The 23004-nt window shown below is 35.8% G+C and overlaps 1 protein-coding gene across 1 annotated transcript in view; it reads right to left on the bottom strand.

Annotated features, from left to right (window-relative positions):
* Positions 1 to 23004, bottom strand: part of LOC106130426 (heterogeneous nuclear ribonucleoprotein L) — a 276610-nt gene that overhangs the window by 176311 nt on the left and 77295 nt on the right. The gene's annotated exons all lie outside the window — the stretch shown is intronic.

Raw genomic sequence — 23004 nt, 5'->3', positions numbered from 1 at the left:
GTCTTAACTAACTAGACCTTAGACAAGAATGAAGAATTTTCCTGCTCTGAATTCGACATTGACCTCCGTCGACCGGCCGATTTTCCCAAGTTCCCTTGTTCACCTGTACAATAGGGTGTTGACGGCCCGTGCGAAACTGAGATAACGGCTATCTAATCAGATTACGTGAGGTGCGACTACGGCCTTTGTACAACACCTTCTTGGACAAACGCTTGCTTCTATAACAGGTACATGGCCCGTAAATTGTTTTCAGTTTATAATCGTATAGCGATTTTAACACACACTTGTCGTTAGCTGCGAACATTTTAAAATATTTTACGTTTTGTTTTAATTACATACTTAAGTAAACTTGTACATGCCCGTTTGTTGCCTCAATAAAGAAATAACAATTATCCGAAATCTATACTAATATTATAAAGCTGAAAAGTTTGTTTTGTTTGTTTGTTTGTTTGTTTGTTTGTTTAAACGCGCTAATCTCAGAAACTACTGAACCGATTTGAATAATTCTTTCACTGTTAGATAGTTTATTTATCGAGGAAGGCTATAGGCTACATTTTATCCCGGATTTCCTACGGGAAACGTCAACAATGCAGGTGAAAGTTGAATGAGTCGGCCATCTGCGAGCTTTCCACGCGAACGCTGCGCAAACCAACAAAGATATAGTAAAACAATGTACTAAAGATGTGAAGTACTCATTTTTTGCCACAAAAAAGTCCGCGAGAGCATATATCTATCTCTTAAGGTTTACTTACAATAACCACTTTTATGTTCATTTTTTAAGATAATTTTTTCATTATAAACATAAGTTACTTTGAAACCAATTTTCTTTAATTCAGTATTAATCCTTATCAAAATAAATATGTTTATTTAATACGGCAAACCAGCGTTCTTCCTAATACGCGTGACCGCCTGCAAAAATAAATATGATGCCCAAAATAACTATTCCACGCGGACGAAGTCGCGGGCACAGCTAGTAAATATATATAAAAGAATTATTTTCGCCTTAGATGATTGGTACATCTCAGATAATAATAATGAAAGCAAAAACAGTATACATGGATCGTGGCAAGTGGATAATAAACATAGTTCACGTTTCGGTCCAGGAAAGCCTACTTACTAGAACTATGTTTATGTCTTAAATAAATATTCCCCCAACCTAACTAAGACTTCTTGCATACTTAATACACTAAACCCAGCTAGCCTCATAAAGCATCAAGAAGACAGCCATCTAAGTAAATTAAACAAGTGGGCGGTTAATATGGCATAAGTTTGCGGATTCTGTGATATGAAGGGTTAAGACCCGACTGGAAAGAGGGAATTCAAACGGAGCCCAAGCTATGTTAATATGATATTTTTTGTAACAAACTTATAAAGTTAGTATAGAATGTACTGTTCTAGAAGTTGTAAATTGTAAAATACTAAATAAGCTGTGCTAAAAAATAAAACTTGAGTTATCAAACATTATTTGCAAAAAATATTAATTAAAGAATTAATGAGATAGTTGTACCGCTAAACTAAACCAACCTCTAAAGCTAAACCGCTATTATTATGAAGTATTTACCTCTACACTTATTATACTTTGTACATCTGACCCGCCAGTATGAAATTATTGTGTACAAAGCGAAGTTATTCGGGTGTCCCCAAAATTACGAGTTGGGATAACTTTTAATGAAGTTTACGAAATCCAGTGAAGATATGCTAATGATGATAAAAATATTACAATTTTAGACATTGTCATATGTATTATTACCAAATTGGCAATAACGCGATCTTAAATCCTCGTATATAATGTGAACTAGACGGGTGAAGGCATCACCGTTGAGATAGCTCAAAGGGAAGATAAACCCGCGGATTTCCCGTGTCGACGCGACAGGCTGAACGAGGCGTCACCTGATAACGATTGTAGATATAGGGACCTTGTGAATGTTGTCTATCAGAGGAAATCATTAGGAGAACAGCCTTCAATGATATAGAGTAAGAAACTAGTATCATAATGGCAGATTACGCGTATTCTACTTTTTAGTTTAGTTGGAGTAAATCTTTTGGAGTATTGTAGTGTCTTGTTCCATTTTATAGTCTAGGAGACAAGGAATATACCTACCTTCTTCGGAGTATTCCATTTTTTGTGGTATACCCTCAGTCAAAGTTCCCAATCTTCAGGAATTGCAGAAATGTGGACCTTGGGTTCCAAAGCATAACCATCAAGGAATCAACAGAATCAATGAAATTGCAGAAATTTAGAAAAATGATAACAAATGTACGAGTACGATGTGTGAATTATGTACAAAGCAAACTTGTAAATCGTTTCAAATTTAATTTCGAATGTGTAATTTTTTTTTTCAAACCAAGCCATTGGTATCTACTCCTGGCATCCTCCAAAGACATCATATAAGTGATACTTCACATATGATTTGGCTAATCTTTACGATATGGATACCAACCCCCCCTTGGGTTTAGTCATTACGATATCTCGGCTTAAACGTGTCTTGCGTTAAGGGCTTGCTTCTTATCTCTTATGCTTGTACGATCCGGTTTTGTATGTGTCGGTGATAACATTGAGATGTATGTGAGTTACATTGAGATGGTTTAGTGATTAAATACGGTAATGATCTTTGTCAATCCGCTGCGATTTTGGTTTTGTGTAGACATATGATGGGTATTGGCAGAAGTTTAGGTATAGCGTAAGCAAATTTAATCTTGTTTATTTTCTTTACCACAACAACTATGCATTAACGACTCTTCTGAAATTCTCCCATTATCTTGAATGCAGAGCAGTGTCTAAATATTTAACATATTTTCCGTAAAAACCAGTGTGAATATGTACGAGATAAGGAGAGAATATTCTTGCACGAGTTCACTTAGCATCTGTACTGTTCTGGGTATATGACGCAGTTGATAATTCATCGGAAACTTACCTGAAACAAAAGAAAAATAATATCATTGAAATAGTGTGAACAGAATAACACATTATTTTACACATACCAGGGTAATCTCCTGAATTTAATATATTTTTTAAAGCGCAAAGCACAATGATAAATCGTCATGTTTATGAAGGTATAAACGATAATGCATAAGAACGTCATATCACACCCTAATATTTTGACATGAAGTATAAACGAGGCCGTCAGAAAACCCTTTATTTCGCGCACACAATGGCGTCCCCCACAAACGACAATTGGCTCAAGGAGTATGTTTTATTGTGACTATGCTCGCTAACAACCTGTTTGTAACAATATTGTAGTATCATATTCCTTTTTATAGTCTGGGAGACAGGGGACTGTTTGTTCTTCTTCTTTCTCCTGGGATTAGTTCCTGCTACATCCTCCTTGCTCTGGAGCTCTGGAGGAAAGAAGCTCGGGGTGCGTATTTTGACAGTGATACTGGATTGGGCAAGGCAGGAGCGAGCCTCCTGACCTCCGCAACCTTACCCATATTGAATCATGGCTACACATCCAATTGCCTGAAAACGCAGTTTCCTCACGATACGATAAAACAATCACAAATATAGCATTGATAACGCGGCAACAACAACATTAATTAAAATCAAACCATGATTTTAATATCGTGGTCGATAAGCAAGAACGTTACCCCGATACGCAAGTTAACTTTTGCACAGTAGGTACACCTTTACAGTTGTCATTCAAGTCAATGAATGAGGGATGTATAATTTATCACCTGTGTTAACCGTCGCCATTTTGTTCACATTAAAGTTCTTTAGTAGTGTACGTGTACTTAGTTTGCTAAAAAGCATGAACAACAATGAACCTGGATCTTCGACTAATACGCATTGAGCGATGAATCTCCACGTTCTGTCCGAGTTACATTTGAGTTTTTCCCCGTATTAAATGTTCGCGGAATTCCGCAAAACGTTCCCAGAGATATTTATTTCCCGACTTCTCGTTGGTTATTTAAAGTTTGTTGTGTTCATTGTGCTTTAAGCTTCCGTCGTTAACTTTTTCATTGCTTACGTTTTGAGAATTGTTAAATTGCGAACACAATTTCTGAACAGATGTCGAGTACGGAAATAATATTGGATGTGGCGGCTGCTTTTATATTCGTGAATATTGGGGATGTTAGTCGAGGGATCGGACTCAATTGGATTTCCAAAATGATATTACTATATTGTCATTTTATCTATGAAATTAAATGTGTTAAAAGAAAAATAATAGAGTCAAAGATCTACAAATCTACAAAGGTACAAACAGATAAGCAACTTGTAATAAATACTCCTTCAATTAAACTTAAAATAAGTAATTCAAACGCAAATAGTTATATCCGCGTCGCAGAATTCAAAAATTTGGTAATGCTATTTTGTACATGGGGTTTGCAAGGAAATTTTCAAATTTCGGAACTAAAATACATATCTATCATTAATATATATAATAAGATTAAAAAAATTGAGTTTCTGTACGTTGAATATTATTCCAAAAAAAGTTACATGGGGGAGATAAAGAAGAGAGAAGAAGAAACAGTAGAATGCGGTTCACATAAAGTCTTTAATTAAGATAATATTATACTAGAATTTTCACTTTGTTTTGGCTATATAAAATTATAAGTCTATTACAGGTCTGGATAATTTAAGTTTCCACAGACCACGCGAAAATCGAGCGGCGGCAGGGCGGAGCCGCTGGCAACAGTTTGAATTATGACAAGAAAAGTATGTTTGTATGAAAATTTATCCTACACAGTCTTAAAATAAAGTCACAACGAATGATCGGTTGTCTCAAAGCTCAAGGCTCTTGCTCTTATTTGGGGCGATATTTCTGAAAACCCACTCATTGCTATTTTCAAACAGGGCTGTATACGACCGAACTTCGACATCGGAGATAAATTTACAATACAAACTCGAGCGATTCGGGAATCAAATAATGCTGTGTGCTCTTAGGCTATTTTGAACAAAGTTAATTTAGTTTTGTTGACTCTTCATGTTTATTTTAGGGTTCCTTATCTTAATAAGTAACATATGTGACCCTTTATAAGAATCACGTGCCTGACCGTACTTATAAATGTTTCAAGACTTGTTTCTTATGAACACGCAAGGATAGTTCTTAATTATACAAATACAAGGTGTCTGTTAGCTTCAAAAATAAGAATCATATATCGATCAAAACATATTCATTATCATCATCTAATCAGTCAGAAACTATCTAAAAAGGCTCGACTGGCTGTGCACAGGGGCGTGTTGGTCCCGACATTAATGTATGGGAGTGAAAGTTGGGTATGGCAAAAGAAGCACGAAAGCAGAATAAATGCAGTGGAGATGAGAGCGTTAAGGAGTACTACTCTGTCAAGAAAGTAGCAGGAAAAGATCAATAATACACAAACTGTTTGTTATTCATCCAAATTTATTTTATCACCTTCAAAATATGCTCCTTTAGAAACGATACACTTACGCCAACGAATAATCCAATCATCAAAACATTTTTTAAACGCTGTTTCCGGAATTGAGGTCAGTTCTCGCCGCGAATTCTCTTTTATGTCTTCTACCGATTGAAAACGGGTGCCACGAAGTGGTAATTTGAGTTTAGGAAAAAGAAAAAAGTCGGCTGGAGCCATATCTGGTGAATATGGTGGTTGCTCGATGGTATTTGTTGAGTGTTTGGTTAAAAATTCGTTCACAATGATGGCCTTGTGCGAAGGTGCATTATCATGGTGCAAAATCCAAGAATTTTCTTTCCACAAATCTGGCCTTTTTCGTCGGATTTGCTCTCTTAAACGCCGCATAACACTCAAATAATATTCCTTATTTACCGTTTGACCTTCCGGCAAGAATTCCGAGTGCACAACACCGCGATAGTCAAAGAAAACAGTCAACATGACTTTGACTTTTGAACGACTTTGGCGTGGTTTTTTCGGTTTCGGTTCAGTTGGAAGGCGCCACTCCGAAGCTTGTTGACTAGTTTGCATGTCAAACTCGTAAACCCACGTCTCGTCACCAGTAACAATGCGTTTCATGAATGTTGGGTCGGAATAGACTCGTTCTAGCATGTCCTCAGCGACTCTCATGCGATTGAGTTTTTGAAAAAAATTCAGGTCTTTTGGGACTAGCCGAGCGGCAACATGTTTCATACCCAAATTATTAGTTAAAATGGTACGGATCGACTCGTGAGATACAGAAAGTTCGGTGGCTATCTCTCTCAAAGTTGAATGAGGATTTTCAGTCACTATTTCCTTCACTTTTGCGATGTTAACTTCAGTTGCAGACGTTGATGGCCTACCAGAGCGAGGCAAATCTTCCATCACATCTCGACCGCTTTTGAACGCTTTGTACCACTCATAAGCACGAGTTTTTGATAAAGTCGATTCACCGTAAGCCTTCTGTAACATTTTCAGTGACTCCGAACACGATATTCCATTGGCAATGCAAAATTTAAGACAAACTCTTTGTTCGATGTTTTTATCCATTATGAAATTAGCAATACACACTAGATATGATATAACTAAAAATAGCACTGTATTTAATGTAAACAACAGATGCAACTCAAACTCCGCGCCAAAATGGAAAACAGTTGTGCCAATCTAACAACAACAAAAAAAACAAAAATTTGAATTTGGAACCATAAATAAATAATCCATTCCCGATACTTTTCTGACTGAATGTATGTTGGGTGTGAAATTGAGTGACCGGATAAGGAACAGCGTGATAAGGGAATGTTGTGATGTGAAAGAAGATGTAGTTACAGGAATAGAAAAGGGTATGTTGAGATGGTTCGGTCATGTGGAGAGGATGAATGAAAACAGGTTGACTAAGCAGATATACAAGGAGAGTGTGGAGGGAAAGGTCGGGGTGGGAAGACCTAGACGAACATATCTTGATCAAATTAAGGAGGTCCTGGTGAAGGGTCAGGTCAAAAGTGCCCGAAACCGCCGAGCTTGCATGAAGAGAGTTATGAATGTGGATGAAGCAAAGGAAGTATGCAGGGATCGTGGCAAGTGGAAAGAGGTAGTCTCTGCCTACCCCTCCGGGAAAGAGGCGTGAGTTTATGTATGTTTATGTATGTATGTATCTAATCAGCCGTAAGACGTTCACTGCTAACATAGGTCTCCCACAATGATTTCCACCTTGCTGTATTGGACGCAACTGTTCCAACGTTTCCCCGTGCGATTTAAAAGAGATTATGGCGCATATATTGTACCGTTTCATAAGATAATGATCACTTACACTGACAATGAAATTTGGTTACGAAAAGTTTCAGAATACGAAAAAAAAATATCAGAAATCGGCACATATTTCTTTTTGACACAATAAATATTTATTATTCCAAAAATGATAAGATGCAAGTTATTATGGAATTTAGCCAATTTTTTCTAAGGAAATTAATAATCTCAATGTGTCAAATATTCTAAAGCACACTATCGTACTGCATTGATACGAATCCAATGTAAACGTTAAGAAGACCGCAATAAAACAAGAAAGTGAGGCTTCATACTTGCGAGTGACTTAATCCAATAACCTCACTTACTGAGCGTACACTAAAGGCCTGTGTACACATTGGGCAGTGCTATCGCATGCTACATTTTACAAACTTTGGTCATAAGCTGCACCGCGGGCTCCTCTTTAGAAAGTATAAAGAGCTCTTCAGAATTGTTACTTTACTCTGTGTGCACTGTGGCTATATGTTTTTTTGATTTATATAATTGATTGGAGTGCGCTTATCCTCATCAATCTGCCTTGTGGTAAGCAAGACGAGGTTTACTTATGGAATAATTTTAAAAATAAAGTCACGAACGCTACTATAATTTTTGAAACGGCCTTTTACGTCGCTTTACCCCTTGTGTACTGCGGCCTTTAATCGCCCAATGGATTTGTTGGCCAACACATCGTCGCACTAATTGTTTCAAATTAAGAGTATCCCTGTCGCAAGATTTATAATTCAATTAGATTCAGCCCACGACTTCGCTCATGCGAAACATGTTTCCATAACTTTGTTATGATTCAGATCCAATTAAATGACGTGTTAACGAAAACAGAATGGTTCTTCTTCACAATATATCTTTTCCATCAATGTCGTAAGAGGCATCTAAGAGAAAAGACACATTCAACTAATGAAGCTTTCAACATGATTCAATATGGGGTAGTTTCTCCTGCAAGAGTTGTCAAATGGGAGTCGCTTCATGTAAAACCTGAGTCACCAAACCGGATCATAGATAGAAGGCGTACCTCGGGCTCTTTTTAGAGAGAAAAAGAAAGAAGTAGAAGACGTGGCAATAAAAACAAAATAATGAGAGGTGAAGATGACAATCAGTCATCAAAAGTAAAATTCATAATCTACTCAATTAAAATTAATCCAGCTTAAAACAAAGCTGGTCCCAAAAAAAATACTTTACCTGTTACAAATATCACGATTCGCGACAAACCGCTTACGGAAAGATCAGTAATTACGACAATACAAGTGGGGATTCAGACTACATGCGACAAATCCGTATCGCGTATTACAGCTTCGGGAACAAGTCAAATAAAGCTGTACAGAAGACCGCAATAAAACTCCATACTTGAGACTGACTTAATCCAATAACCTACTAAGCACTCCAAACTTTAACGGACGCGGGAGAGGTCTACCAGTCCACGGATCTGTTGGGAAACTTATCGTGAATCATTCAATCTGGGACGATTTCATACTAAGTTATTGTTTGACATATTTTTTTTTACATTATTATGCTTCGTGGCTCGTGATTCCTGGCACTCGAGACTTCATCACTTCATCTCTTTTTCGTGGATATTTTAAAAAGAGACAACATGTGTCATTATGGGTGAATTTCCCCTGCAGAGATTGCGGAGGTCAGATGGAAGTTATTATCGTTTGACCAAAACAGAACTAATATAGTAATCATATCATATCACATAATATCAATCTATACATATAATAAATCTGTAGAAGGGTCAATTCTGTACATTGAAAATATTGAAAAAATAAATAGCAGGGGGTGTTACTGGATCGATACCAAACACAAATATCTGATTAAAAAAATTTTTGTCTGTCTGTCTGTATGTTCAGGCATCACGTGAAAACTAACGGTTCGATTTTGATGAAACTTGGTATAATTATACCTTATTATCCTGGGCATAAAATAGGATACTTTTTATCCTGGAAAAATACGAAGAAAAAAAAATCTTAATTTTTCAATTTATCCATAGACGTTGTTCTGTAGAACCGCGAACACACGTTGCGTTACCCGCAGTGGATTCAGCGCCGTAACCTGTAGCGCCGAAAGTCGAATTTAGCTTGAACCGTTTGCGGCACACGCGGGCCGCTACTAATTACTATGAAAAAAATACTTTAGTCCGGTCAATCTAAACATTCGAAGCTACATTAATTCCCATCAAGCTAATAATGAGTATAAGTGTTTAAAACACAATCAAAAGCATTATTTCAAAATTCCCCATGATTCCGGTTTAAGGAAAAACAATTTACCCAAGGTCAAAGGTAAAAAATGGGTGTTTCGCTATTTTCTTCAAAACGGTAAGTTTATCAAATCGGAAAATTGCCTCAGACATAAATTGTAAATCATAAAGTTATCTATAAAAAATGTATCAATAATTTTCAATAAAGCTACCGTTTCTGAGATATAACGATGCAAAAAGTTGCAAGCGTCAAAATATGCACACGTTTCCACGCCACCTCTGAGGTAGTGTACTATTAGCGCATTTTTTTTAACATTTTTATTAATAAACTTCAAAAAGTCTGAAATAGGTTAGTATAAACACGTGTTTTCACTACGCAGTGGCACTCAAGACTAACTTTCGCATTAATATTTTAAAAAATTAGAATAACCCTAAGTGAACAAAATCATCTTAGGACAATAACAGAGATTACAAATAAATCAAATTAAAACTAAAACTACTTATAAAAAGAAAGAAAAAAGATGACTACAAACAAAAATTTAATTTATAAATTGTACAGTCCCTGCATAGTATCAACATGCGGGAGTGTGCCCAGAAGGCTGGCAGCATTGCCAATTTGAATGTCAATGCTGATTCTCTGAGCCAGATAATTTCCAGCCCTCCGGTCAAGAGATACCTCAATCAGCCGTTTAGACAATTGTCGGAAAAGCTGATCGGCAGATAGGCCCCCGGTCCCTGAGTTTCTACCCCAAAAGGTTCAAAAGTATAGGTATTACCGATACCTACATATTTGCGCCTTTTGAGGTTTTTTGCCTCATTTGAAGCAGAACCGGCCTTAGATTTAGTAACCTGAAGATGAGACGGCGCAAGTGTGTCGACACAAGTAGCATCCCACACCAAAGGCCGCCCCAATCTCCAAAGTACCAAAGTCAGTTTGGTTTTAGAACGGCTGGAACATGGATGGTGGCAAGAGCACGGAGGATAATATTATTTAGGGCGGGATGGCGCCCTAAACGGCCGGCACTCCTAGGGCATGAGAGGCCGTGGTGTCCATAGCCGTCAACGGTATCCCCGCAAAGACTACATTAAAGACTAACGGTATTTCATGTGTTGAGCATTCTGAGATAAAGCAGGTATACGACCCTAGCCACGTACACAATTAAACAGAGAGACAGTTGTTGTCTCAAGGTTTCATTACAGTATAAATGAAGGGACTGGGTTTCATTATACTTATGTATATTTTGTATTTTGAATTCATGTTAAATTACCGACAGAACAAAATTTTTACTTATATTACTGCTACACAGAGTATATACGAGACGTGCTTATGCATAGCATGACGCTTACAACTTTTTGCATCGTAAAATCTCAAAAACGGTAGCTTTATTGAAAAAAAATTATTGATTCCTTTTTATAGATAACTTTATGATCTACAATCTATGTCTGAGGTAATTTTCCGATAAAACTTACCGTTTTGAAGAAAATCGTGAAAACCCCATTTTTTTACCTTTGACCTTGGGTAATTTTTTTTCCTTAAACCGGAATCATGGGGAATTTTGAAATAATGCTTTTGATTGTGTTTTAAACAATTATACTCATTTTCAGCTTGATGGGAATTAATGTAGCTTCATTCTTATTTTTTGGTCTAAATTGACCGGACTACTTACTACAGAACGCGAACTCAACAGCAGTAGCTTAATAGAGGGATCTCCTTAATTATTATAGGCCTAGCCGTAATTGGGTCCAATAGATATTTATAAGATGTCATTGTCAGAGTTACTCAAAATGGAGAAATAAACCATCCACGCGAAGACCGACATCCGCGCGGACGGAGTCGCGGGGGGAAGCTAGTAAATACATAAATCACGCCTCTTTCCTGAAAGGTAGGCACAGACTATATCTTTCCACTTGCCACGATCCCTGCAAACTTCTTTCGCTTCATCTACATTCATAATTTTCTTCATTCGAAGCACGTTGGTTTCGGGTACTCTTACCCTGACCTTTTTCTATATATTGACATATCATGGTAAATATAACATATTAAACAACATATAATCATGTCTATATCACCTGCGGGGTAGACAGAGCCAACAGTCTTAAAAAGATTGAAAGGCCACGTTCAGCTGTTAGGTTTAATGATAGAATGAGATCCAAATAGTGACAGATTGCTAGCGCATCGCCTAAAAGTAGAATCCCAAGTTTATAAGCCTATCCCTAATTCGGCTTTTACGACTGCCATGAGAAAGAGATGGAGTGGTCCTATTCTTTTTATATACAAATACATATAGTAAAGATGTAATAAAGAAGAGGAATATTTAATGATAATATATAACAAAACGAAAACCGTCAAGTGTCAGCGATCGATTATATATAGAGTCATTAAGTTACATGATACCCGACTAGGACTCAGCAAATGTACACAAACTTTACAATAACTTAACAAAAGTAAAAGTATAATGTATTTAAAAAAAATTCAATTATTCTGATCTGTTGTGTTTGACTTCCCGATTGATACGCGTTATTAAAGGAAAGTTCGCTTGTAGAAGCATTAAGTTTAAATCTATACTAATATTATAAAGCTGAAGAGTTTGTTTGTTTGTTTGAATGCGCTAATCCAGGAACTACTGGTTCGAATCGAAAAATTTTTGTGTTGAATAGATCATTTAAGGAAGGCTTTAGGCTATATAACATTACGCTGCAACTTTTAGGAGCGAAGACATAATGGAAAATTTTAAAAGAACGGGGAAAATTTTTCATCCTTGAGGGCCAAAGGAATGTTGCCCAAAATAACTATTCCACGCGGACAAAGTCGCGAGGATAGTTAGTAAAATTATAAATTTACTCAGTTGTATAGTCACACTTCTTAATATGATCTGCCAGAGTCGATACGAAAAACGGGAATCTTATATGAAGCGTTGACCTTCTGATATATTTATGTTATGACACTGGATTTCGACTTAAGCCGCCGATGACAAAACGACGTTAGTATCGAAAAAATAGTGAGGTAAGGGTCTAAGCTATTTTCTTTATTTGTGAGGAAAACATGAAATAAATATTTTTATTTTTGTATTATATTATAGCTACAAACACATGCCTCTACTTACTTAAATTACAGTACATTGGAAAATCTAATTGAGTATATCATTAGAGCTGGCCGAATATATCTTTTAAAATTGTATCTTATTTTTAAAGTGCTTCATCAAATCGGTGACAATGCCTCTCTAATGTGGATCTCAACAAAGGGTATTAACAGTTGAATGTGAATTACTCAAAATTCTTTAAAATTAAATCTTTTAAGTCCAGACGCTGACTTCAATTTAGAATTAACTGAGATTCCGACCTCAGTCTGGGGTCAAACTGATTTGTTCCATACGTTTTCCTTCAAAGACATATACGACTAACTAGGTTTATCCTGAGAGTTGGGTCGTGTAGGGATTGTGGGAAAGTAGCAGTTTTTTTTTTCAAAATTATGCAATTTGGGATTAATATAACAAGTTCAGTTTAGTTTCTCGTAGTCTTCATATGTTTGATATGGGCGCTATTATAACTGTCACTGTGGAAGGCCTGGTCCAACCTGTTATATTAAATAAAATTACAATATCGCTTTAAAAGTCATTAATCTCAATGAAATATTAAAATACTGTAATAATGCGCAAAACTGGTTTGCAAAATTTCCTTGTACCGTTGAATGGAGTTCTATCGCTTTTCAACAGCAATGAAAGAAATCATTTTACATGCGAGACAAAACGTTGGTTTCAGCGCCACATAACGAGTATACAGAACTGACATAAATGTACAATAGAATAGGTTTTTTTTATAAATTGGAAACAAGGTATCACTTATTGACGTCACATCACTTAAATCTAATTATAACTACTAACGCTTCTAAAGCGCATGTGTAGAAGAAGCGGCGGAACAAACTACACTGCAGCATTTTCACCGGACATCAATTTAAAAAATATAGATCTCTTAAATCTTAATCGTGGACGAATGCACAAATCACAATCTATTTCCAAATAAGGCAGAGACCAAAGATTTCCACCTGCAACGAACCCTACAGACCTCTCTCGCTACCTCTGCGCTCATTACTCCCTTATACAGAACATGAAGATTTTGTTTAATAGCAAATTTAACAATACTGAATAATGTTATTTCTGTCATCATTCCGTTTTCACTAGTTATGCTGCGGAGCCTAGGGGTCCCCATTCTCTCCTCTTTTAACTTTCTCTGGCCTGCAGTGTTTTCAGTGTTAATTTCATGTGCCTTCAAGTTCTTACTGTCTCTGCGCGGCGAGTAGGCAAATTTTTGACAAATAAATATATTAACAGTTAATCATCTGTACTTTTCATACTTTTTTCTTTATGTAGAGAACTTATAAAAATTCAAATCAGACGTTCAAGCTGGTAGCGAGCGCTCTCGATATAGCAAAAACAAAAAAAGAAATCCCATAAAATTAAATCCCGTTTAGTGGGGGATGAAAATTCTGTGCAATACAGAAGAGTGATGATAATTCAAATCAAAATTTGCAGTTTCGTCGCCTATAAGTAATGTGGTTTTACTCGTTTGGGACTTCAGTGTGTTATGTCATGACATGACTGAACTTTAACTGCCAAAAACACTTAGAATTAAAAAATAATTTAAAGAAATTTAAAGCAAATTTTTCGAAGAAGTCTTAGATGATGATAGAGATGACATGTTATGTATTTATTTGAAATCTGTATTCATTATATTTTTTAAACGTGTTTGTGATCATACAGTTAACAGACAACTTTTTTCACATCCAAATTTTATAATAAAGACAACTATGAGATAAACTTATAAACTAGGGATTGTTTTAGGTGATGGGCTAGCAACCTGTCACTATTTAAATCTCAATTCTTTTATTAAGCCAAACAGTTGAACTTGGCATATCAGACTTTTCAAGACTGTTGGCTCTGTCTACCCTGCAAGGACGTGATTATATATATATAAAAGTTTATAAATACAAAAGTTCTCCCAAAGCAAAATTTCTTAAAAAAGTTAATCGAATTCTTTTCGCATTTGCGGCAAACGAAAAAGCTATAGTGAAGAAAGTGAACTTTCTCGCGGCAAAGTTTTAGGTGTAAGAGGAGTTTAATGTGCTGTGCTTGTTACAGATGACGAAGGATTCCATGTTACACGTGTCACAGGGGTTACTGATATTGATGAGGATAGTCAGGCAGATCTTTTAAATGCCTTAAAAAAACAGAAATCTGACAACATCAAAAGTAGTAGTAGATTGTTCCATATAACGGGGAACGTACCTTGATCAAATCGGAGACGTTCTTGTAAAAGGACAGGGTCAAGAGTACCCGAAACCGACGAGCTTGCGTGAAGAGAGTTTTGAAGCGAAAAAAGTATGCAGGGATCGTGGCAATTGGCAAAACGTGGTCTCTGCCTAACCCACCGGGTAAGAGGCGTGATTTATCTATGTATGTAAAGGGGCATATATCGGTGAAGCAATCTCTTTCCTGAACCTGAGATAGCAATTAGCAATTAAAATCATTTGTTAACTTATTAAAAGCATAGGATATATTACGATTAGATCAGAAATAAGAGAATACAAAAAAGAGGTGAATTTACATCCTACACGAGACCATGAATTTAGGAAAAAAGTTTGTAATGAAATCGTCGAAAGTGACAGAATGAATAGTAGGAAACTAACGTACTGTATCGACCCTGCAAAAAGTGGGATAGAAGAGCAAAGAAGAAGGATGGTACAAAACAGTGGTGACATCTAGAAATACATAGACAAACATTTAAATAACAAATGGAACTAGCGTATTAACATTGCATAGGTAGTTATTGACTTAAGAGCTTGAAGCTCGTTAAAGTGTTAATGAATCAAACCAAATTATTGACTACCGCTCGGGGTGGTTCTGGTCACCCAGTTCAAAGGAAATTTATTGCCATTCAAAGGGGCAATACCACAGGGATAATATAACCATTGAGCCGGGCCGAAGGCGGCTTATTTTTGTATCATTACATTAATACAAATTTACCAATCTAATTGGTACTTTAATAATTTCACTTGCCCTTAATAAGAACTGTGTGAAAGAAATATAATTTGGTCATCTTTATTTTTGAAATTTACAAACACACTCACACAAACCCATAACCACGTCTAGGTATATCCCTTGCGGGGTATACAGAGCCAACAGTCTTGAAAACACTGATAGGCCACGTTCAGACAGGTTGCTAGCCTGTAATTTACAGCTGATGTTATATGTTCATCAGTGGAAAATGTCACTATTAAAAGCTAAGGTATAATTGATACCATTTGGATCATCAACGCGATTCGCACATGCCTACATTTGATTCCCGACTCAACAGTTTGGCGGTGCGCCAACGGGAGAACAAATTGTGGAAAGCCACCAAGAAAAACATTTCATACCTTTTACAAGTATGAATTTTACGAGTCCAACTTCAATAAATTCATGAGTTCTTTTACCGAAATGACTTCACTCAACTTGTTTTAGCTTATTAAAAAGTATTTTTTACAGACAAATAAATGAAAAAGAATAAGTTTTTACCCGCAACTTCGCTTGAGCACCTCACTTCACTACAGGTTTTTCGCCAATTCCACGGGAATTAATGTATTTACCGGGATGAAACGTACCAATGTCCTTCTCCAGACTCTTAATTATAGGTACCTATATACGCGAATTTCGAGAAGATTGCTCCAGTATATAACGAGTGAAGAGAAAACAAACAAACTTAATTTCGCATTTACAATATTAGTTGGGACAGATAATCCCATGAAATGAAGATCTCTTAATCAACAAATTACACCCTTCCATTTGGTTCAGCTCCTTACGCAAGGATTTTCATTAAAATATTAATTATCTAATCCACTCGGCCATTGACTCATAATTATCATAATCATTTATTCCTTGAAAATGGTTACACTAGGTCTTAATTATCTAGGTACAGTTTTTGTGAGCACATATTCTACCTCTGAAAGCGTTGAAATTATATACATACCTATACTAGCTGTACCGGCAAACGTTGTTTTGCCAATAATATTTTTTTTTTAAATTTCTCGTTAAAAAAATGTTAAGGGTGGACAAGCCTTATTACTAGAGGTATGAAAAATAGATGTTGGCCGATTTTCAAACCTACTCAATATGCTCACAAAATTTCATTAGAATCGGTCAAGCCGTTTCGAAGGAGTACTGGAAGGAACATTGCGACACGAGAATTTTATATATAAGATTTTAAATAAGCTGCGTATAAAGGCTTTGATGATAAATATAAATTTCCCACCTCAAACTTGAAACTGATGAACCGACTTCCATTAAAAGTAGGTGAAATCAATCATAGCAATGCATTATCAATGTAGGTAATATGAAAAAAATCTGACTCAAAACCTGGAGTTTTCCTACATGTTAACCGATTAACTCTTGCAGTTATAGTGCAATATAAAAGTATCCCATTTGCAAAAGACCAATTGACAACTAAAAGGAAATTTCGCTCATTTCATTGGCGAAACTGAGCGAACCAAAGCTTGATACAGCAACACTAACAACCAATTAACTTAATATTGGACCCTACAAACAGCCGAAGCAGAAATTACATTCAATTTAGTTCTTTTGATAGCAGAGTTTCTATTAGCAAAAATGTATTTCGGTTGGGACCCATAGACTTCTATTTATGGATGGACAGAATGGATGGAACTGAAAAATAAAAGAATAATAGCAAAGAAAGTTTTACGATATTCATCAGAACTGTCTTTTTGTTTATATATACATACCTACATATTATCAGGTTTAAATCTCAAGCGGAGAAGACAAAACCAGCAGAGATATTAATAGATCGTATCTTAACACATTAGGTAGAAATTAGAATTGTTATTTTTTACTCATTAACAACTTAGTACATACGTTTTTGTTTTTATTCAAAATAGAATATTTTTTCTAGAAAAAATATCCCTTCAAGAAGAATGGTGAGGGAAAAATGAAAATTTTAATCATTATTAATTTAAATTTAAATCATGGTAAATAAATATTTTGGTGCCCGCGATAAGAGTTAAACCTTGAAAGTGGTACGCTTTTATTAAGTTTGGCACCTAACCATCGATGGTCACTTTCTCTAAAACCAGTCTGTGCGAATATTGTACAAGTCTATGCCCGGACCCTATTCCCTAGAGCTTAGTGTCGAGCACCACCCGGGAACGACTGTTAGTAAATTCCCATTCATGTCTTCCCGTAATTGAATTGGGAAATGGTGTGGGATGGCGGGCCGTTTTAAAGGACGTGAAATAATAGAGCCGTGTCGAGTGCACTTTTATTTTTAACCTATTTTTTAATGAAGCCGGTTCATTTTCTGCTTTCCTATTAAGATATTAGTACTTTTTACTTGAAAGGTAGATCCGATTCACGTACACGTCACATACTCAATGCTAAATTTGTGTAGACGAAGCGGCGAAACAGACAACATCGCAGCATTTTCACCGGACGTCAAATTACAAATATAGATCTCTTTTGATATTTTATATATTCTAGATATATTCTTGTAGATTGAGAACTGAACAAGAAACGTCGATGATAATAAAATACAAAATTCCAAACAAAAGATATCCCAACTCTCAAAAGTGATACGGCCATGACCCTGCACACACAATATACAAACTCTTTCAACGATAATCATGTTGTAACCTATCCTTACGGTTGTAAATTAACTACATTATTTAAACTATGCAGATAATTTGGAAATAAACAAAGAATCGACGTTGTAACAAAGATAATGTCACAAACAAATGATATCTTAACTCTCAAAAGAGATAAGGCCATCATAACTTGCACGCACAATAGACAAACTTGCGACGATCATCGGGATATAAGCGATCCTTCAAACACACAAGTTTCACACAAAGGCGGAACAATTTCCAGTTTACATGAGTGGCGTATATCAGGGATTTCACGGACTATGAAACATGAGTGACTCAGCACAATCTATTGTGGCCACGAAAATCGCGTTGAACCATTGACTATATTATCCACGTTCTATCTCTTTTTCCACTTTGTCCGTCTACAGCGTCTTCAGTTTTGAGATCATTTGAACGAACTATTATCTTAAGCGATGTCAAGCCAGTTTTTTGTCGTTGTGGTCCTAGCACTAAATCAAGTATAGCATGAAAGTCGATCTCATACTTAAAAGATGAACAAACTATTGTTCAATGGCTCAATCAACGATAAATCACATACAAATGCAGTGTTATCTAACGTGGATGAGCATAGCATAGCATTTGGACAATGGGTATAATGTAAAATTTTTTAGAGCAAATAAGCAGTTTAGAGGAGAAATTGTTTTTTAATGTCCCGATCATTAATTCATCTCCTTACTTATTAACACATCTCCTTGTCTCATAATGTAACTCTGTTTGTGTAATTTTTCCGTATTTTTTTTTTTATTATTTATTAGACTTCGCTTTGCCAGTTATAATTTCAGTGATCGACTTCAAAAATTTATTTTAGCTTAGGGTAAAAAGGAAGGAAAACTTTCCAAAATGAAAGATTTGGCAAAGTTTTTAAGCTTGGCTTTTAGTTACTAGCAGACAATATCTTGATCGGTACCTAATAGTAGTTAAGACAAAACAAGATACACCCATCAGTTCAGTAGCAATTGACGCTAAACTTATAACACCCGTTGTTGTTGCGTGGGGGGTAAAAACAATACGATATCACGAAGACAATTCCGAAGTTTCTGGTAAACGATGCCGTTTCGGTGTAATGATGTGTACGAGAGAAGTTGAAGCAACAGGTCTTATCCCTACCACTATTTCTTTTATTACTGCAATATCTTCTTGCTTGTTGATGTTATCAGTTTGATCGGTATCTTACAGCTTTGGTGTTTGAGTTTCTATTATGTAGGCGTGATTTTCAAAATCTTTGTTTGCTTGAATATGATAAGTGCTGACGAGATTCCGAGCTTGCATGCATGAAGAGTGTTATGAATGTGGATGAAGCTAAAGAAGTATCCAGGGATCAAATCAAGTGGAAATATGTAGCCTCTGCTTTAATTCAAGCAAACTTGCAAAAAGAAAACTTTTAATTTAATATTTTTATCAAAACGTATTCCCGATTATGTTCTTGGCTGCAGACAGTAAGGAATAAGTTAAGGCAACATTTTTAGAACCCAAAATCTCTGTAACATCTTTTTTTTTGTAAATTATAACTGATGGAATTACTATTCGAGCTTTCGTTGTCCTACTATACCAACAGGAAGTCATGGAGAGTACTTTTATATTCTAAAATTATGAACTTGTATAGCTAAAACAAACGAAAGAGAAAACCCAAAAAGTGGAAGCTACACTTTGAAATTGAATTTCACATTTCATAAGTCAGCGATGGAACTAATTCGGAAGTCTTATAGCACAGTCGATGAAACTTTGCAAGTAGTTAACTGCTGCATTCACACATATTGGGGGAATTGAACGATGTAATATGGCTCTGTTTCTGCTATGGTATTGTTTACGGCAGAGCATTTTAACACATGTCATGGCTTGATCCCTTCAGAGGCTTCAGTAGTCGCAAGACTTAAGATTAATTTAGCTGTAAGTAATAAGAAAACGTTGTCATGGAGGTCAGACCGAAGTCGCTCGACGTAAGACTTCGACATAAAGTCAAGAAGATGATAATGACTCCATAAGAGAATAGTAAATGCTATATATATATATATATATATATCGCATCGCTGACTTATGAAATGTGAAATTCAATTTCAAAGTGTAGCTTCCACTTTTTGGGTTTTCTCTTTCGTTTGTTTTAGCTATACAAGTTCATAATTTTAGAATATAAAAGTACTCTCCATGACTTCCTGTTGGTATAGTAGGACAACGAAAGCTCGAATAGTAATTCCATCAGTTATAATTTACAAAAAAAAAGATGTTACAGAGATTTTGGGTTCTAAAAATGTTGCCTTAACTTATTCCTTACTGTCTGCAGCCAAGAACATAATCGGGAATACGTTTTGATAAAAATATTAAATTAAAAGTTTTCTTTTTGCAAGTTTGCTTGAATTAAAGCAGAGGCTACATATTTCCACTTGATTTGATCCCTGGATACTTCTTTAGCTTCATCCACATTCATAACACTCTTCATGCATGCAAGCTCGGAATCTCGTCAGCACTTATCATATTCAAGCAAACAAAGATTTTGAAAATCACGCCTACATAATAGAAACTCAAACACCAAAGCTGTAAGATACCGATCAAACTGATAACATCAACAAGCAAGAAGATATTGCAGTAATAAAAGAAATAGTGGTAGGGATAAGACCTGTTGCTTCAACTTCTCTCGTACACATCATTACACCGAAACGGCATCGTTTACCAGAAACTTCGGAATTGTCTTCGTGATATCGTATTGTTTTTACCCCCCACGCAACAACAACGGGTGTTATAAGTTTAGCGTCAATTGCTACTGAACTGATGGGTGTATCTTGTTTTGTCTTAACTACTATTAGGTACCGATCAAGATATTGTCTGCTAGTAACTAAAAGCCAAGCTTAAAAACTTTGCCAAATCTTTCATTTTGGAAAGTTTTCCTTCCTTTTTACCCTAAGCTAAAATAAATTTTTGAAGTCGATCACTGAAATTATAACTGGCAAAGCGAAGTCTAATAAATAATAAAAAAAAAAATACGGAAAAATTACACAAACAGAGTTACATTATGAGACAAGGAGATGTGTTAATAAGTAAGGAGATGAATTAATGATCGGGACATTAAAAAACAATTTCTCCTCTAAACTGCTTATTTGCTCTAAAAAATTTTACATTATACCCATTGTCCAAAAATTAAGACTTATATTCTTCTGAAATGTTTGGAAGTCCAGATGGGAAGGCGAAAGTCCTGAAAGTTAGTTGGACAACTGAAATGACTTTATCTGGCCGTCCCCTCCAATTTGCAAGTTACAATAGCGGTTTCAAAATGGCTACCATTTAATTTGGGACAGTTATGAATAACGTTACGATGTTCTGGATTTGTAAGTGATATTGAAGAGTCCTAATAAGTAGTGGCGTCAATTAAATTACTGTAACTTGTTGAATTATTAAACTATTTTCTCTGAATCATATAATTTCAATCTCGCCCAATGAAGACGTGTCCTCTAAGCAGGTACAGGCCAAGTCCAAACTTGCAGACTATCTGGGACTATCTAATATGCGAACCAATGAACTTCAAAATGAGGATGTCGATAACTGACCCAAGTTGAGAATTTAGTATTGAAAAGCGGGTATCAAGCAATGGAGGGTGCAACTGGGAACAAGCAAATATGAGAGAGATAAAATTTGTTACTCTCATTGGGTATTTTTTCCATACACTATTTCAGACTTTGTCTTATAGAATTCCAAAGGTTTACCAGGCTGAACACAATGGTCTGAAGCAAACAAGAGATTTTTTTTTGTAGTTTCGAATAGAGTTCTATGAGTAGCCCTCTGCTACAATTTCAACATTTTATATAGATTAATTTGAATATTTTTTGAATGACTGCATTTCCGTTGTCTTGAAAAACAAGTTTGAAAATATTTCGTGGAAACCGCCTTTCAAACTCGAAAAGAATTTGGATATGTGCTATGACTCAGTAAGTTTTTTCGTAAGTACATTTTGAAAGACAAATGTCACAAAGAGAAATAAACAAAACGAAATCATTTTTGTTTTTGTGAAAAACGCTGATTTAAATTAGAACATAATATAGATTTTACTGTACACCGAACGTACCGAAAATAACTTACATGAAAATATTGAAGCGTAAGTTTGTATTTCAATTCGATCATTAAGCCATACAGCTAAACGTGGCCTTTAATCTTATGGAGACTGTTGGTTCTGTCTTCGTTAAGTATAAAGACGTGATCATATTAATGTATGTAAGTTTGGAGGCTACATTCGGCTGAATGGTTTGAAATTAAGATTGTGACATGTTTGCTAGCTCATTGCCTGAAATTAAATGCCAAGTTATAAGTCATTAAAAATTTCTACAACCTGCATAACTATATGCAAGTATAAACATGGCAAAACATGATAAATACCATGAATATAAACCTATTAGTTGGAACTTCCACATCGCGACTGCGAGTGACCGCGGTGGCGTGCGGTCCGGACAACTTTATCAAAGCATCCGCGACGGGAACTTTGTCTTTGGTAAGGTTTCATATTAAATATCAATGTTATGATATAAACAAACCAGCCTGTATCCGGGGTATTTGTATGTGCTCGGCTGCGATACCAAACAAAATAGTTGTTAGTCCAATCGTTATTTCAATAAAAATCTATTGCAATAAATTAGCCGTTGTAAATTATAAGGAGAACACTAATAGTCAGAAGAAGTCAGGGGTTTAAATATGAGCGGGAAAAAAACTGTCCAAAGTGTATATAATAAAACGATAAGCTAAGACGGATGCCAAAGAGCTGAGCTAAGAGCCATGTTTGAAACGTGAACGTAACTGCTGTAGGTGCAACTTGGATTTAAGGGATAAGAGAAAACACCTTGCAAAATTCACCGATTCAAATAGTGACAGTTTGCTAGCCAATCGCCTAAAAGAAGAATCCCAATTTTATTATAAGCTTAATTTAATTTTGAGTCGCCGTATTTAAATATGTAGTAGTAAAAGTGGAAAATAGTCTCTGCCTACCTCTTCGGGAAAA

This window comes from Amyelois transitella, chromosome 27, assembly GCF_032362555.1.
Source record: "Amyelois transitella isolate CPQ chromosome 27, ilAmyTran1.1, whole genome shotgun sequence".
NCBI lineage: Eukaryota > Metazoa > Arthropoda > Insecta > Lepidoptera > Pyralidae > Amyelois > Amyelois transitella.
The sequence above is the reverse complement of the archived record's forward strand: the minus strand, read 5'-3'. Positions and strand labels throughout refer to the sequence as shown.